Here is a 16904-nt window from a genome sequence, read left to right as displayed (position 1 = left end):
GGCCCCCTGCATCAGGATTCCCCAATTATGAACAGTCACTTTGTTTTTTAATAAGCCTTTCTTAATAAAGCTCTCAGCATGGGATTTCTGACTGCTTGCGATGAACCTCGTTTCTTTCAGAGGTACCACTGATAGCACCATGTATATTAACTTATAGAAAGCTGGAAGACTTCCAGAAAAAGGTGCTCATTAGGGATAGTTGTAATGATTTGGCTAGGAAAACAGCAGACAACATTTCTCCCATTTTACTTTACGTTTGATTCAAGGGACTGTTGTGATAATTGGGCCTACAAATTTACCCTAATTGTAAGTTCAGCTGTAAAAAGTGAGTGAAAGTACATAAATTGTCACAATGACCTGTTATATAAAATTGTGTAAGAAAAGATGTAAGGAGACAGACTGAGTTAATTTAAACAGAAAAAGTTTTACTGCTACCACTCAAGGACTGTGTTAAGATTATGACTGGTAAACAAGAGGAGTAGAAAGCTAGAAATCTAAGAACTAAAATTATTGTGTCAGAAATTAGACCTATTGGTAGACAAAATAATGAGAGGATGGATTATTACACCCTTGCTACTTTTGGGGTTTCTGAAAAATAAAAGACTTGTAGGAAAAATTAGCAGAAGCAGCATTTGTCTGCCAACAATAATTGCAGCGAGCTTTATCATCTTGGGTGCAATCCCCACAGTCGATTTTGGCACCCCAGACCTCCTTTGTTCCAATCCTAAGAGATACCCTGACAAGAATGGGCCACAGAGAGGGATCCAGATGAAATTGCCATCTCCACTGGCTACAGTTACTTCCAGAACAAGACCTGGGATAGTAGAATAAGGCTTGGTCTACACTACCCCCCCTAATTCGAACTAAGGTACGCAACTTCAGCTACGTGAATAACGTAGCTGAAGTCGAAGTACCTTAGTTCGAACTTACCTTGGTCCACACGCGGCAGGCAGGCTCCCCCGTCGACTCCGCGGTACTCCTCTCGCCGAGCTGGAGTACCGCAGTCGACGGCAAGCACTTCCGGGTTCGACTTATCGCGTCCAGACTAGACGTGATAAGTCGAACCCAGAACTTCGATTTCCAGCCGTCGAACTAGCTGGTAAGTGTAGCCAAGGCCTAAGCAATACTTCGTTATCTTTTCCGCATCTCTCTTCAGCTCATGAGGGCCACACAGCAGGCATTAATGTTGATACTGGTCCTGGTCCTGGTCTCTCATCCATGCAAAGCTGCAGCTAGTACAGGGGTAAGAATGGGATTCAGGTGGTTTTGGCTACTTCACTGTATAAATAATAATAACCCCCCCCCCCCAAATACAATCCTAACAGTGGAGGGACTTCTCCGACCTAAACTCCATTGCTGGGGTGGATGCTTCCTCATTTCTTCAATGTCCATGGTGAAAGGATTTCTAGACCAGATTTCTACTTTCATCAGAGAGAGGGATTCAGACTGCATGGCATCTACTAAGGTCTTTCTCTGATAGATGCTTGAATGTGTGGAATTCTATACTTCACGAGGCGAGGCACTGAAATTGCTTTGCCCAGCATAATACCAGAGCCTGATTATACTGCTCTACAGCCAAAATGCTTCTGAAATAAATGTAGTCAAACTTTACTAATTCTGGGTCACTGAGAATGAAAATGATGCTTAAAATTGTTGATTGGCTCTAGTTTTCAAGATATGCTATTGGGTCAGTATATACGACCCTTGACTTGGGAATGGCGGAGGATAAGTGAGTTATAAAGGGAAGGGATCTCAATTTAAACCAGAAATGACTAAAATACATCGTTGACTGGATCTATGAATAAATCTATGACTGGGTTTGGACAGTACTTGCTTTTTAGGCAAAACAATGAATGATGCAATCTGAAGCTGGTATTGCGTCATATATGATATGAATTGCATCATGTTATCCCTAGACGTCATGGATGATGCAATCATAACGAAGCTTACATCACTCTGCTGAACAAATTGCCCTATATCAGCTTGAGAAATCATACAGTGTCATGCTCTCTTAATTGTCAGTGTTTGATTTTGCAAAGGGACACATTTCTGTTTAGCCAAAGTGAGCAGAGATGCCTCGTACTTGTGTGAACAGTGCAGATAACTTCTGCTATGTTTGTGGTGAAGTGACTTTTGCATCACAAAAGTGCAGTATAACCACTATGGTTAAGAAAGCCTATCACCTTTATTTTGGCTGCAAAATTGGAGATCAGGACAAGAGGTGGGCCCCACACATATGCTGCAACACTTGTGCAACAAATCTTCGCCAGTGGTTGAACAGGAAAAGCAAATCTATGCCTTTTGCAGTGCCAATGATTTGGAGAGAGCCAAAAGATCATACCAGCAATTGTTACTTCTGCATGTTACTTTCTCCAGTTGGGAAAGGTGTGTCAAAGAAGAAAAAGTGGACTGTGCATTATCCAAACATTCCATCAGCTATACGCCCAGTACCCCACGGAGAAGGACTGCCAGTTCCTGATGCACCAGAATCATTCTCACTTGAGTCAGACGAGGAAGAGGAAGAGGATGAAACTTCTGGTCCTGAACCATCAATGTCACAGGACCCACATTTTCTCCCATCCTCCTCCTCTGAACCACACCTCATAACACAAGGTGAACTGAATGACCTTGTCAGGGATTTGGAACTACCCAAGAGTAAGGCAGAGCTGTTGGGCTCCAGACTACAGCAGTGGAATCTCCTGGCAGGTGATGTTAGGGTTTCCATGTTCTGTGACCGTCAAAAGGATCTTGTCCCATTCTTCTTCATGGAAGGTGATCTTGTAGCCTGCAACAACATCGATGGTGTGATGGCAGCCCTCAACATGGTTCATGATCCAGATAAGTGGAGTCTGTTCATTGATTCATCGAAGACGAGTCTTAAAGCTGTTTTACTGCATAATGGCAATGTTTTCCCATCAATTCCAGTTGGTCATGCAGTCCATATGAAGGAAATCTATGACAACATGAAACAACTTTTGAGGTGCATAAACTATGACCAACATCAGTGGCAGCTTTGTGGCGATTTGAAGGTTGTTGCTCTCTTGCTTGGTCTGCAGACTGGATACACAAAGTACTGCTGTTTTCTCTGTGAATGGGATAGTCGTGCAAGAGATTCCCACTACATCAAGAAAGATTGGCCACTCCGACAGTCATTGGAGCCTGGGAGGAAAAGTGTTCAGCATCCACCACTTGTTGAATCAAGGAAGATTTTGTTATCACCCTTACACATCAAGCTGGGTCTGATGAAGAACTTTGTTAAGGCCATTGACAAAACACAAGCAGCTTTCAAGTACCTCTGTGGAAAATTTCCAAGGTTAAGTGAAGCTAAGATAAAGGAAGGTATCTTTGTTGGTCCTTAGATTCGTGAACTTCTTCGAGATGATGCATTTGACCATGCACTGCATGGCAAGGAAAAGACATCATGGAAAGCCTTCCAGTTAGTGGCAATAAATTTTCTTGGAAACAACAAGGCAGTCAACTACAGGTTGTTGGTGGAAAACCTCCTCAAGGCATACAAAAGCCTTGGTTGCAACAACTCACTAAAGATACATTTTTTGCACTCTCATCTAGATTTTTTTCCACCGAACTGCGGCGCAGTGAGCGACGAGCACGGCGAGCGATTTCACCAGGACATTGCAACAATGGAGAAATGCTATCAGGGCAAATGGAGCCCATCAATGCTTGCAGACTATTGCTGGACAGTGAGAAGAGATGCTCCATTTAATGAATACAAGAGACAAGCCAAGAAGCGCCGAGTAGACACTGAATAGGACTAAACTATGTACATAATAGTTTTTTGCCTTTTGTTTCATAATAAATTTTATTTATATAATCCTTTTGCTGATTTTTAAAGTGTTACATAAACAGAACAAGTGAAATATTATCATGTAAAGCAACCATAAACACATGAAAAGACCTAGGTTTGCAATTTATGATTAAAACTCTACTATCTACACAATATACATAGACATTAAATGTAAAATTTAAATATCTTAGAAACAGTAGACAATCAGTTGTTTTAATTGTCATATTTGAATTCAGCACATCAAAATACATAATAAATAGCACATTTTATCTCTGAAGCAGACGACTTTTCAAAAATTGTAGACCAGTTTTATCTGACCCTCCTGACATCTCTGTCCATGTCCTTTGAGACTGAGAACAGGAGTGGTGAGTTAGTCTCCAAAATTTTTTACTTGTCAGCATCTCTCTAGAGGTTGAGAAATTCTTGTCTCTTATAAGATGTGTGTATTCAGTTATCCACCACAACTTAAAATGTATTCTTAAAAACAAGATTATTAAAAAAATCCCAACAAAAGATAAACAACCCCTCTAAGTAAATGGTGGTAAAAAACAAAATTGATGGTACAATGTATCTCATTCACCGCACTGAACTAGGCTTCCACAGTATAGTTACAGAGAAAAGCCAAGAATATCTTACATCAAACCACTGGGCTATAGAGTTTCTCTCTCTTTCTGGCCCAATACTATTCAAGTATTTTATAAGAAGTAGAGTAGCTTCAACAGGAGAGAATCTAGAGACCCACACCAGAATGGCCAATAGTTCAGTGGTTAAGATATTCACCAGGAGCAGTTGACCTGGATTGAAGTACCTGCTCGAGAGATGGGGAAGGTATTTGACCATCAGTCTACCACATCCAGCCTCCCACCACTGGACTACTGAATATAAGGGATGCACTACCCCATCACCTCCTATCCTATCCCCTTGGATATCTAGCCTAGAAAATTGAAATGATTCATTTTGATAATGTTGTGATGATTAGTTTTGACATTTCCAATTCTTTTCTTTTTTCATTTTGACTGAAACAATTTACTGACATTGACATGAATTAACAAAATATTTTGGTTGACCCAAATCTGTACTGTTTAGGCAAAAAAAAAAAATTTCAGCAGAAAAGTTGTTCCTAGTTCTAGATTTGGAACATACTTTAGTAAAGAGTCCATAGAAGAGCAACAAAAATGATAAAATGTTGAGAATACTTGGCTTACTATGAGAAAAGGTTAAAATAATGGGGCATGTTAAGTCTTGAGAAAAAGAAGACTAACAACAGTCTTCAAATATGTTAAAGGCTATTATAAAGAGGATGGTGATCAACTGTTCTCCATGTCCAATGAAAATAGAACATGAAATATTGGGCTTAATCTGCAGCAAGGGAGATTTAGGTTAGATATTAGGAAAAACTTTCTAACTATAACGATAGTTAAGTTCTGGAATGGGCTTCCAAGAGAGGTTGTGGAATCCCGTTTGTTGGAGGTTTTTTAGAAAAGGGTTGGGCAGACACCTGTCATTGATGGTCTAGGTATACTTGATCCTGTCTCAGCACAGGGGGTTGGACTTAACCTCTCAAGATCCCTTCCAGCCCTACCGTTCTATGATTCTATATTATCAGCATATGAAACAGGGTCTGTTGGTTAAAAAATACTTTTGTATTAATATCTTTATTGGAATGTACTTTGTGGGGAGAAAATACAATCTTTTTTTTCAAATGGTATGTTAAGAAAAGAGAAACAGCTGCAAAGTACATAGTACAGTGAGTCTTAAAATACTTGCTCTATCTTTGCCCTAATAGCTAACTGTTTATCGACCATATGTATAATTTTCTTGGCAATTCAGTAGAGTGCTAATCTCACTGGGTTTTAGACTGCAGAATTGGCTCATTCATAAGTGCATTTTCTGGAAATAAACACAACTCATATAGTTATCCATCTATAAACCGCTAATTGACACTATTTATATCTAATTTGTCTTCAAATAGCTAAGCACTTGTATTTATCTTCTAGCTGCATTATTACTGACCTGGAAGATAACAAAGGCAAAAGACATTCTCATGCCTTAATTGCTGTTATTAACACAATTCTTTCATTGTTCAGTCAGGACAATATGTAGCGTCTGCCTGAACAATATCTGGATGGCATAGCTCTGATTTCAAGCCAAACGTTAAGACAGGTAGAGCTGAATAAATGAGCGCTCTTCTGGAGCGTCACTAATCTATCAAAGCCTGAAGCAAGCCTTGCTGATTTTAACATTCTGTCATTCTTTCTCATTGTCAACACATTTTCCATGAGCAAAGTCCCCTGCTCTCTGCAGAGTTCAAACTCCAGGTTTCTTATCTGCTTTTTGTGTAGAATTGATGACATTCGCTATGCTACTTTGCCTAGTCACAGCTATATATGTCCAAGAAATGTCAAGAAGGTATTTTTTTTATAAAGATGGTTTTATATAGCAGAGCAGCTACCTATAAAATATAGTACTTAACTATTATGCATTCCTTTCTTAAAGTTTTTATTCATAATGTAAACAAATGCATGAAGCAAATGTATGTGTCTTCATTAACAGTCCTCTCTTTCAACTTATCTGTTTCCCTCAGGACTTGTGCTAATATCCCTACTACCTCAGAAGCTTTAAATAGCCATCATTTTTAAAAAAAGGATTGCCTTCTCTGAACCATCCAAATGTGGAGTTTCCCCCCTTCCCACCATTTACTGTTGCCTGATACCCAGGGCAGTCAAGTTGGACCAGTGTCAGCTTTAAAATGTCGCATCTTAAATCTAATGACACATAGTTCTGTAAAGCTAGAAATGGGAGCTTTGTCCCACTGGTGATTGGAGATTCCACTAGTTCTCCATTCTAGCCCTGAAAGGATTGGAAATACTGGACCTTAAAGCTGTGAAATTTCTAACTATAAAACAGTGGTTTTCGGCCTGTTTTTTATTTTCAGACCCCTAAAAAATGTCAAATGGAGGTGCGGACCTCTTTGGACATTCAACCTCTGGTCCGCGGACTCCTACTACAAGTTTTAGGCTGAAAACTGACTGAATATAATTCAACTATAAATGTTGCACATTCTTGGCATAGTATTTGACGTATTTGAGAAAGGGCACTAAACTGTGGGTTTCTATGGTAATGACAGTACTTCTGGGTTTTGACCTGTAGGTGAGGGTAGTCACACATTTTGATCAGAAAATGGGATCTGAAACTTTATTTTCATAGTCACCTTTTGTAGACCCACAGGGGTCTGCTGACCACAGGTTGAAAACCGCTGGTATAGAAAATGTTAATAGATTACTTTTTAGACATTATGCAGCTCCCTGTAAGCTCTGCTAAGGCACCTACGTTCATAGACTGATAAAAGAACTAGTTCCAGTTAAAACAAAACAATACAAAAATTACAACACTCCAAAATTTTCCTGGAATACTATTTGCAACATATATGCAGCAAGTACACACTACGTGCTGGTAAGTTTTAAAAGTTTTCTTTGATCCCTTTGGGATGAGCTGTATAAGTTATCTATAGAGCTGGGCAAATAACATATTTTTCAGTTTACTGGCAATTTCAAAAAAATGGAACAAAAAATTGTCTGGGCTCAAAACAAAACATCTCATTTGACCTGAAATGAAACATTTCATTTTGATCTTGAGCATTTTTTTCACATTTAAAAAAATAAATAAAATTCAAGAAAATTTGGAACTGAAATTGTTTTGAATTGAAACATGATGTTTCATTTTGAAAATGTTGAAACAAAAAGTTTCAATTTTCAGCATTTATTTTAGTTCAGGGATCGGCAACCTTTGGCCCCTGGCCCACCAGGGTCCTTACCCTGGCGGGCCAGGCAGTTTGTTTACCTGCCGCATCCGCAGGTTCAGCCGATCATGGTTCCCACTGGCCGTGGTTCACTGCTCCAGGCCAATGGGGGCTGCGGGAAGTGGCGTCCAGCACATCCCTCGGCTGCGCCGCTTCCTGCAGACCCCATTGGCCTGGGACGGTGAACCACAGCCAGTGGGAGCCGCGATCGGCTGAACCTGTGGATGCTGCAGGTAAGCAAACCGGCCCGGCCCGCCAGAGTGCTTACCCTTGCGGGCTACGTGCAAAAGGTTGCTGATCCCTGTTTTAGTTTTTTATTGAAACAAATTGAGACAAATATGCAAAAGTTTAGTGCTCCCCTTTGGGATGATCTGTATAAGTTATCTATAGAGCTGGGCAAATAACGTATTTTTCAGTTCACTGGCAATTTCAAAAAAATTGAACAAAAAAATTGTTTGGGGTCAAACAAAACATCTCATTTGAGCTGAAATGAAACATTTCATTTTGATTTTGAGCATTTTTTTCCACATTTAAAAAATAAATAAAATTCAAGGAAATTTGGAACTGAAATTGTTTTGAATTGAAATATGATGTTTCATTTTGAAAATGTTGAAACAAAAAGTTTCAGTTTTCAGCATTTATTTTAGTTTTTTATTGAAACAAATTGAGACAAATATGCAAAAGTTTTAGTGTAACCAAATCTGCATTTTCGTCTAAAAATATTTTTAGTTGAAAATTTTTGCCTCAATGTACTCATTTGGCCTTCTGTCATCCAGATAAAACCTTTCTACCATGTCTCTCCAGGAAGCATTTGTTTATGCATGTAAAATAGATTAATGATGGGTAGATCATTGTCTTTTCCATACAAAAATATAAGTACTATGTTTCCTTACATGTAGTTTAACAATCTTTCAGTAAACTGGGCTTTTGACCTCTGAATTTACTAATTTATTTATATAAACAAGTCTTCCCAAGTAGTATTTCTAAAATAAATTGACAGACTGTATTTGAAAGAATGATAATTGAAACTGAAAAAAAAAATGACATACTAAAATCATCAATTTATTCTGCTAAAAAGGTAAAGCTTATCTACGGGATATCTAAAGCATATCTGAGGCTTTCTCAGACTCTATATTTGTTATTAAGAGACTATTAAACTGCTGTTTAGTAATTCAATTACTTTATTGATTTTTTTTTAAAGAATAAATTGAACAAAAGATGTCATGCACTGAAGAAAAATTTCCATAGCAATAAGCAATATCTAAACCCTAAGTTTCTGTATTGAATCTACTGTGCTAATTTGCATTTGGCTTTTAGACCTTGTTTTTGTGGATCTATAACATAATTAAACCATAGTTTAGTTCCAGATATTTTGGCAAGATCAATTCATGTTGAAACTGATGCACCATAATAGTATTTCCTATCCAGTATGTTGGACCTTAGTAGAAGTGGTACTATAGATTTGTGTATTAATATTAAATTTATGTTGCCTTATTGGTGATTACAGTAATTTAAAAAAATATGTATTCCAATATTTTTGGGATGAAATCATGGAAAATAAGGTAAATTGGGAAGAATGGCTTGGATGATACTGGCAAATTTTCAGAAGTTGGGCAGTATATTTAAATGTTTTGATATAAACCCCCAAAAGTCCCTATGATAGAGTGTGTACCCCACACAGTTGCGGCAGGGATTAATGTGGGCCTGAGAGGCCAATCAACATACCTGGAAACACTTGAAAGTGACAGAGAAAACCAGGTTTAATTGATAATGAAGCCCAGCTGAGGTGGGACTGCATAGTGATTATAAAGTTGTGAAGTTTTTAGCAATAAGGGGCTGTCACTCATTGAGGAACAGAAGAGGTAGAAAGCAATCCAGGGAGGCAGTAAGGAGTCTGGGGGAGCCAGCTGTCAGTTACAGGGGCCTTGGGCTAGAGCCAGAGTAGAAGGAGTGCATGGGTTCCCCTACCAGCCACCAAGGAAGTTGGGGTGAAACCCCCTGAGGTAAGGAGTATAAGGCCCATGGAGCCCAGAGACAGATGGAAGGACTGGCTGTAAGGTCACTGGACTATAGATTGGACTCTGTTATCCCAGAAGGCATGGACTAAAGTCTGACCTGGCTAGGGGGCCAAGCTGCAGGAAGAGAGACCACCACAGCGACAGAGTGACCGTTGGCAGGGTGGCAACATAGGGGGAGACAGCTGCTACACCAGGCCTGGCCAAAAGGAGGTGCTCCTGCGGTGGGTGTCCCTTCACAGTCCCTCTGTGAATGTATTAGTTATTTCTTTAGTTGGCAATTCTCTCATACAAAACTACTTCAGTTAAACCTCATAGCCATTTGTTTTCTTCAGGCTTTGTTTCAACTGTCCAATGACTGAGCAAGATTCCCCCATCCCCCACCCGATCATTATGCCTAAAGTTAATCCCAGGAATATTCCCCTTGATAATATTTTGATACCTTGATGTATTATGCAGAAGAAATACTCTACTATAGGTACAAGCCATACTATACTGCTGATGTATTATGGATTACTTGAATTACATGTTCTCAAAAAGATAAAGCAAAAGGTCTGGTTCTGTTTGTTTCATCAGAAGACACTGCTTGAGTTTCCCACCAATACATTTTAGTGATAAGGCTTCAAACTAAATTCCATTTGTTTTTCCAAGATAACGTGTTGGTCATGTTATCTTATCAGCCAATCAAGGGACATGTTTACTTACGGGTTATATGTTTCATCATTTTTTAATTGAATTTAATCATTTTTGCCCTTCAGCTGTAATATAAGAAGGGTTGATGTTTACAAAGAAGTGTTTTGGCTCCACTATGTGTAAAAGTGATAAATGACAAAAAACAGGTGGGGGGAGAGCTGTTTTTTTTTAATTCCTCAGAAGACTGAGGTATAAATATCGAATTTGGGGTCATAAGATGAAACTTACAAATTTGTTGAATTTGTGTGTCTGTATTGTTTGTGAAGGTGAATAATACCTGGAGCCAGTAGAGGCATGTGATTTGAAATCTTCCAGATCTACCAGTACACCTCTGTCTTGCAGCTAGGTCCAGATCTTTGTGAAAATGGTATACATTTGGGACAGTTCTGCTTAAGTAATCTGAATTACTTCAAATGTATAGTTTTGTTGTAATCATGTTGGTCCCAGGGTATATGAGACAGAAGGTGGGTGAGATTATATCTTTTTATTGAACCAACTTCAGTTGGTGGAAAGTACAAGATTTTGAGCTATCAATGAAAGATATTACATCACCTACCTTGCCTCGTTCAAATTTACACTGGTGTAATGAGATGTGATTCTCTAATTTTCAACACTTCTGCTATTCTAATGATGTGGATTCCTTGAATAGCAAATGTAGCTTGTTAAGCTATGTGGTGATTTTGATGTATAAGATTATTGATTGAGAGACCTAGAAATTAATTTTGGTGTGTTATCTAATTAGGATCTGAACATGTAGACCATAAGGATCTACATAGCCTATTCAGATATGTAGTGTTACTTGTATCATATACATCAGTGAATTTGTTTTGCATAACAGAAGAGGATATAGAATCAGATATCATTGGTATACTGTGGAAAATCCTTGGCTTAACAATGTCATTCAATACTTATGTATGTAAGAGGTCCCGATATCTTTCATACCTCAGTAATATTAAAATCCTTAATATAATATCTTCATAGGCCAGAAAGCAGCCAGGGGAGTTGTACTGATGTCTAAGGCCTGGTCTACGCTATGAGTTTAGGTCAAATTTAGCAGCATTAAATCGAATTAACCCTGCACCCATCCACACAACAAAGCCATTTTTGTAGACATAAAGGGCTCTTAAAATCGATTTCTGTACTCCTCCCCGACGAAGGGAGTAGCGCTGAAATCGACATTGCTGGCTCGAATCAGGGTTAGTGTGGACACAATTCGATGGTATTGGCCTCCGGGAGCTATCCCACAGTGCACCATTATGACTGCTCTGGACAGCAATCTGAACTCGGATGCACTGGTAGACAGGAAAAGCCCCGCGAACTTTTGAATTTCATTTCCTGTTTGCCCAGCGTGGAGCACTGATCAGCACAGGTGACCATGCAGAGCTCATAAGCACAGGTGACCATGCAGTCCCAGAATCAAAAAAGAGCTGCAGCATGGACCGTACGGGAGATACTGAATCTGATCTCTGTATGGGGAGATGAATCTGTTCTATCAGAACTCCATTCCAAAAGACGAAAATGCCAAAACATTTGAAAAAATCTCCAAGGCCATGATGGACAGAGGCCACAACAGGGACTCAACACAGTGCTGCATGAAATTTAAGGAGCTGAGACAAACATACCAGAAAGCCAAAGGATCAAATGGACACTCACGGAGGGAGGGACGACTGACGACTGTAGCTATCCCACAGTTCCCGCACTCTTCGAAAACCATTTGAATTCTGGGTTGAGCTCCCAATGCCTGAAGGGTCAAAAACATTGTCGCGGGTGGTTCAGGGTATATGTCGTCAGGCCCGCCTCACTCTGTGAAAGCAAAGGGAAAAAATCGTTTCTTGCCTTTTTTCACTGTCACCATATGTCTACTGGATGCTGCTGGCAAACACGGTGCTGCAGCGCTACACAGTAGCATACCCTAGCCTTGCCTTGCGGACAGCAGATGGTGCAGTATGACTTGTAACCATCATCGTCGTCCCATAGGTGCTCCTGGCTGGCCTCGGTGAGGTCGGTCAGGGGTGCCTGGGCAGACATGGGTGCTCCTGGCTGGCCCTGGTGAGGTCAGTCGGGGGCGCCTGGACAAAAACAGGAATGACTCCAGGTCATTCTCTTTAAGTTTTGTGTAATGGAGATTTAGTCCTGCCTGGAATATCATGCCAGCTGGAGGCTTCTGCCTCAGGCTGCTCTCCCAGTTGGCAGCACTGCGCGGTCGCACCTACCCCAGCGTACCCCTTGCTCCCAGGGCTCACAATCAGATACTTAGACCTCAACATTTTGCTGCAAATAAAAAAATAAAGCTGCCATTTGGAACTGTCCCCCAACATACATATCCTGTGACCTTTTGTATTTTACCAGTGTCAACAAAAGGCCCACACACAAATGGAGATTCAGTCCTGCCTGTGCTTCTATCCTAGTGCTTATCACAGATTCCCATTTTCAGCTATAGGCTGAGCAAGTGCAGAATGGTGGTTCACTCTACTTTGCCAACCGCCCTCCCCTCCCCTCTTTGATCTCTGCTTGCAGAGGCAATAAAGTCAGTGTTGTTTCAAATTCATGCATTCTTTATTACTTCATCACACAAATGGGGGGATAACTGCCAAGGTAGCCTGGGAGGGGTGGGGGAGGAGGGAAGCAATGGGTGGGGTTGTTGTAGGGGCACCCCCTAGAATGGCATGCAGCTCATCATTTCTGCGGGATGTCCGGGGCTCTGACCCGGAGCAGCCGTTTGCCTCTCTGGTTCTTTAGTAGGCTTGCCTGATATTCTAGGCAGGACTGACTCTCCATTAGACAAAACTTAAAGAAGAGAATGACCTGGGGAGTCATTCCTATTTTTGTCCTGCCGCCCCCGACCGACCTCACCGAGGCCAGCCAGGAGCACCCATGACAGCAGCAGACGGTACAGTATGGCTGGTAACCGTCTTTGCCAACTTGCAAAGCAGCAGACGGTACAGTGGTTGGTAACCATCTTTGCTAACTTGCAAAGGCAAGGGGATGCGGCTGTGTAGCACTGCAGTACCGCGTCTGTCAGCAGCATGCAGTAGACATACGGTGATACTGAAAAAAGGCTGAATGGGCTCATGGTTGCTGTGCTATGGTGTCTGCCCGGGCAATCCAGGGAAAAGGGTGCGAAATGATTGTCTGTCGTTGCTTTCATGGAGGGAGTATTGACTGACGACATTTACCCATAATCACCTGCGACAAATTTTTGGCCCCATCAGGCATTGGGATCTCAATCCAGAATTCCAATGGGCGGGGGAGACAGCAGGAACTATGGGATAGCTATGGGATAGCTACCCACAGTGCAATGCTCTGGAAGTTGATGCTAGCCTCGGTACATGGACGCACACCGCTGAATTAATGTGCTTAGTGTGGCCGCATGCATTCGACTTTATACAATCGGTTGCCAAAAATCGAATTCTGTAAATTCGGAGTAATCCCATAGTGTAGACATGTAAGTCACCACATGTAATCAGTATATCATGAACCACTGTCGACGTCATCAGCAGAAGGGGCAGCCAAGCTGGTGCCAATGGTACAAATATCAATTTGTAATTTGGTGAATCATGATAGAACAGAACATTTTCGTATGTTGCTGCATATGCAAATGCTTGGTTAGCCGTATTCATGGACTACAAAGCAGACCTTAAATTATTTAATGGCTGCTGAATGAGCCAGACCCTATAGTTTATGATTTGTATTCACTTCAGCTCTCAGTTTAATCAACTTATATGTTGTTTCTATCAGATTGGAATCAATGAGAATTTTGAGGGTATACATTATATTTTGGATTGGAAACTGGGTTCATGACATACTTGCTAGGTACACTACAGAAACTTTGATCACAACCTTTGGAACAAAAATAAATGGACATAATTCAGCATAAGGTACTGAGAAACTCTGTGGTATCATGTGACATTTATTGTAACACATATTGACTGGTTACTTTCAGCTCATGAGTTATCCACTGCAGATGTGCTCAGTATTGCATTTATCAAAAGTCCCTTCCTATAAGCGATCAGACTGGTGACATGCATCTGTTGCAGCAGTACAGGACTTACTATTCAGGACTACGCTGTGTGTTAGGAATGGAGTCCAGGATAAATCTAGGGAGGCAAGGTGAGTGAGGCAATATATTTTATCAGACCAGCTTCCTGCATATAGTATAAATCTACTCCTTTAAGGTAAAGATTTCAGGTGTAGCAACTGGCTGTGCTTAATAGGCTAAGTTTACTTTTGCAAATGAATAGTAGTTCTGCTGAAGAGAGCACTGCTAAACCATAGCCTCCGCAAAAGGAGATGACTGTGGTTGATAGTCATTTCCATGTTTTTCTACAGATACTTTAGACTATATCACAAAGTAAGTCTTCACCAGTTCCTGAAATCCTGGATAACTTTAAAAGAGAAAATAAAACAAAAATTCTTAATTTTTCTTGATGAAGTTGAGAGTGTACACGTTTGTCATGTTCCACTATCCTTCAGTGGTTACCTTGCACATTATATGCTAATTTGTCTTCCAGAAGAGCAGTAATCTGACAATCCATACCCAGTTGACTTTGTTCATTTGGCTGTGTCCTCACACTGTTGCTGCTGGCCGCCTGCTCTGTACAATACACATGTATTCATAAGGACAAAAATGCCCAGAATGGACCATTTGATAATCTACTGTGAGCACCTATGTAGTAGAGGCCATTAAGTTTCCCCCAGATTGAGCCTAATAACTGATGTCTGATTAAAGTATATCTTCAGTTACACTTCTGGCCTTGATTTTCAGACTTCAAGAAATGAAGTATCTACCACTTCCCTGGGTAGTTTGTTCCAATGGTTAATCATCCTCTGTGTTAAAAATTTGTGCCTGATATTTAATTTGAATTTATATGGCTTTAGCTTCCCACCTTTGGTTCTTGTTATGTCTTTCTTTGCTAATTTAAAGAACTCTTTAGTATCCAGTATCTCTTCCCATGAAGGTTCTTATACAATGTAATCAAGTGACCCCCTAAATCTTCTTTTTCATGAGCTAAACAGATTTAAGTTTCTTCTTGTAAGGCATTTTCTCCAGTCCTCAAATAATTTTTGTCTCTTTTCTGCACCTTCTCCATTTTTCAACTTCCTTTAAAAATGTGACCACAAGAAGTATGCACAATATTCAAGTGTCAGTCCCATCCATGAGGTATACACAGGTAAAATGACCTCACTACTCCTATTCACTACTTACTTGTTCTTACATTTGAAGGATTGCATTAGCCTTTCTTGCTACATTATCACACTGGGAGCCCATACTGAGTTGCTTGTCCATTATGACCCCTAAATCCGTTTCGGAGTCATTGCTTTCCAGGACACAATCCCCATTCTGTAGGAATTCCTTTTTCCTAGATACATAACATTGCATTTGACTGGATTGAAACACATTTCGTATGAATAGTCGCATTTTAGTAAATCATCCAGATCACTCTGCATTACTGTCATTATTTATCACTCCCCCAATCTTTGTGTCATCTGCAAATTTTCTCACTAGTGATTTTAGATTTACCTCTAGATCACTGAATCAAAAGTTTTGTACTGTCGGGTCTACCACCAATCTCTTTAAAACCCCACTTGAAACACCCCCATGCAATGATGATTTTCCATTAACAACTGCTTTCTGAGATCTGCCAGTTAGCTGGTTCTTAATTCATTAATGTGAGTTTTATTTGTATTGTATAGTGCTAATTTTTTAATCAGAAGATCATGCCATACTAAGTCAAATGCCTTACAAAAGTCTAAGTATAGTACATCTAGAGAGACTAGGTGGGTGTGGTAATATTTTTTATAATACATCTGTGCAGTTACCTTTATCAACAGTTTTTAATCTCTAAGAATGAAATCAGGTTTGTTTGTCTGGCAAATTTTCCATAAAACATATTGACTGGTATTAAATATATTCCCATCCTTCAATTAGTTATTAATTGAGTTCTGTGTCAGCTTTTCCATTATTTTGTCTGGGATGGTGTAGTGGGGTGGTCACCCGCTCCTTCCTTAAAAGGCTTAAAACAGCCTTGTGGGAGGGCTGTGGCAGGGAAGGAAAAACAGGGCTGACTGGGGGAAGCAGCCTCAGCTGGGGGCCACGCCCCAATCAGGCTTAATGAGGGCCCAGGTGGCCCTTATAAGAGGGCTGGGGCCAGAAGCCAGAGCAGGATTCTCCCTCTAGCTCTGAGGGAGAAGGGCCTGTCTTCCTGAGAGCTGAGCAAGGTACCTAAGCTGGAGCAGGGCTGGGGGAAGGCCAGAGGAGCTGGGGAGCTCCAGCCGGGAAACCCCGCAGGCTGCTGGCCTTGTTAACAGTCAAGAACAGGTACTGGGGCTACAGAGGGGTAGCCTGGGGTAGGCAAAGGCAGCAGGTCCAAACCCCCCTTGCCGATGATAAGTGGCACTTACACTGCAGTCTGCCCCAGGGAACGGGGGCTAGGTGATGACTGGCAGCAGCTGTAGTCTGATGTGAGGTGGGGATACAGGGTGGGGGTTCCCTGGGGAGGGGAGACCCAGATCTGTGGGGGTACTGCCAGGGGGCAGCACCCTGGCTTGAAAGAGGCACTGGGGTCCTGAAGGGACTTGTGGCAAGTGGGAC

This window comes from Malaclemys terrapin, chromosome 9 (assembly GCF_027887155.1).
Source record: "Malaclemys terrapin pileata isolate rMalTer1 chromosome 9, rMalTer1.hap1, whole genome shotgun sequence".
NCBI lineage: Eukaryota > Metazoa > Chordata > Testudines > Emydidae > Malaclemys > Malaclemys terrapin.
This window is presented reverse-complemented; position numbering follows the sequence as displayed.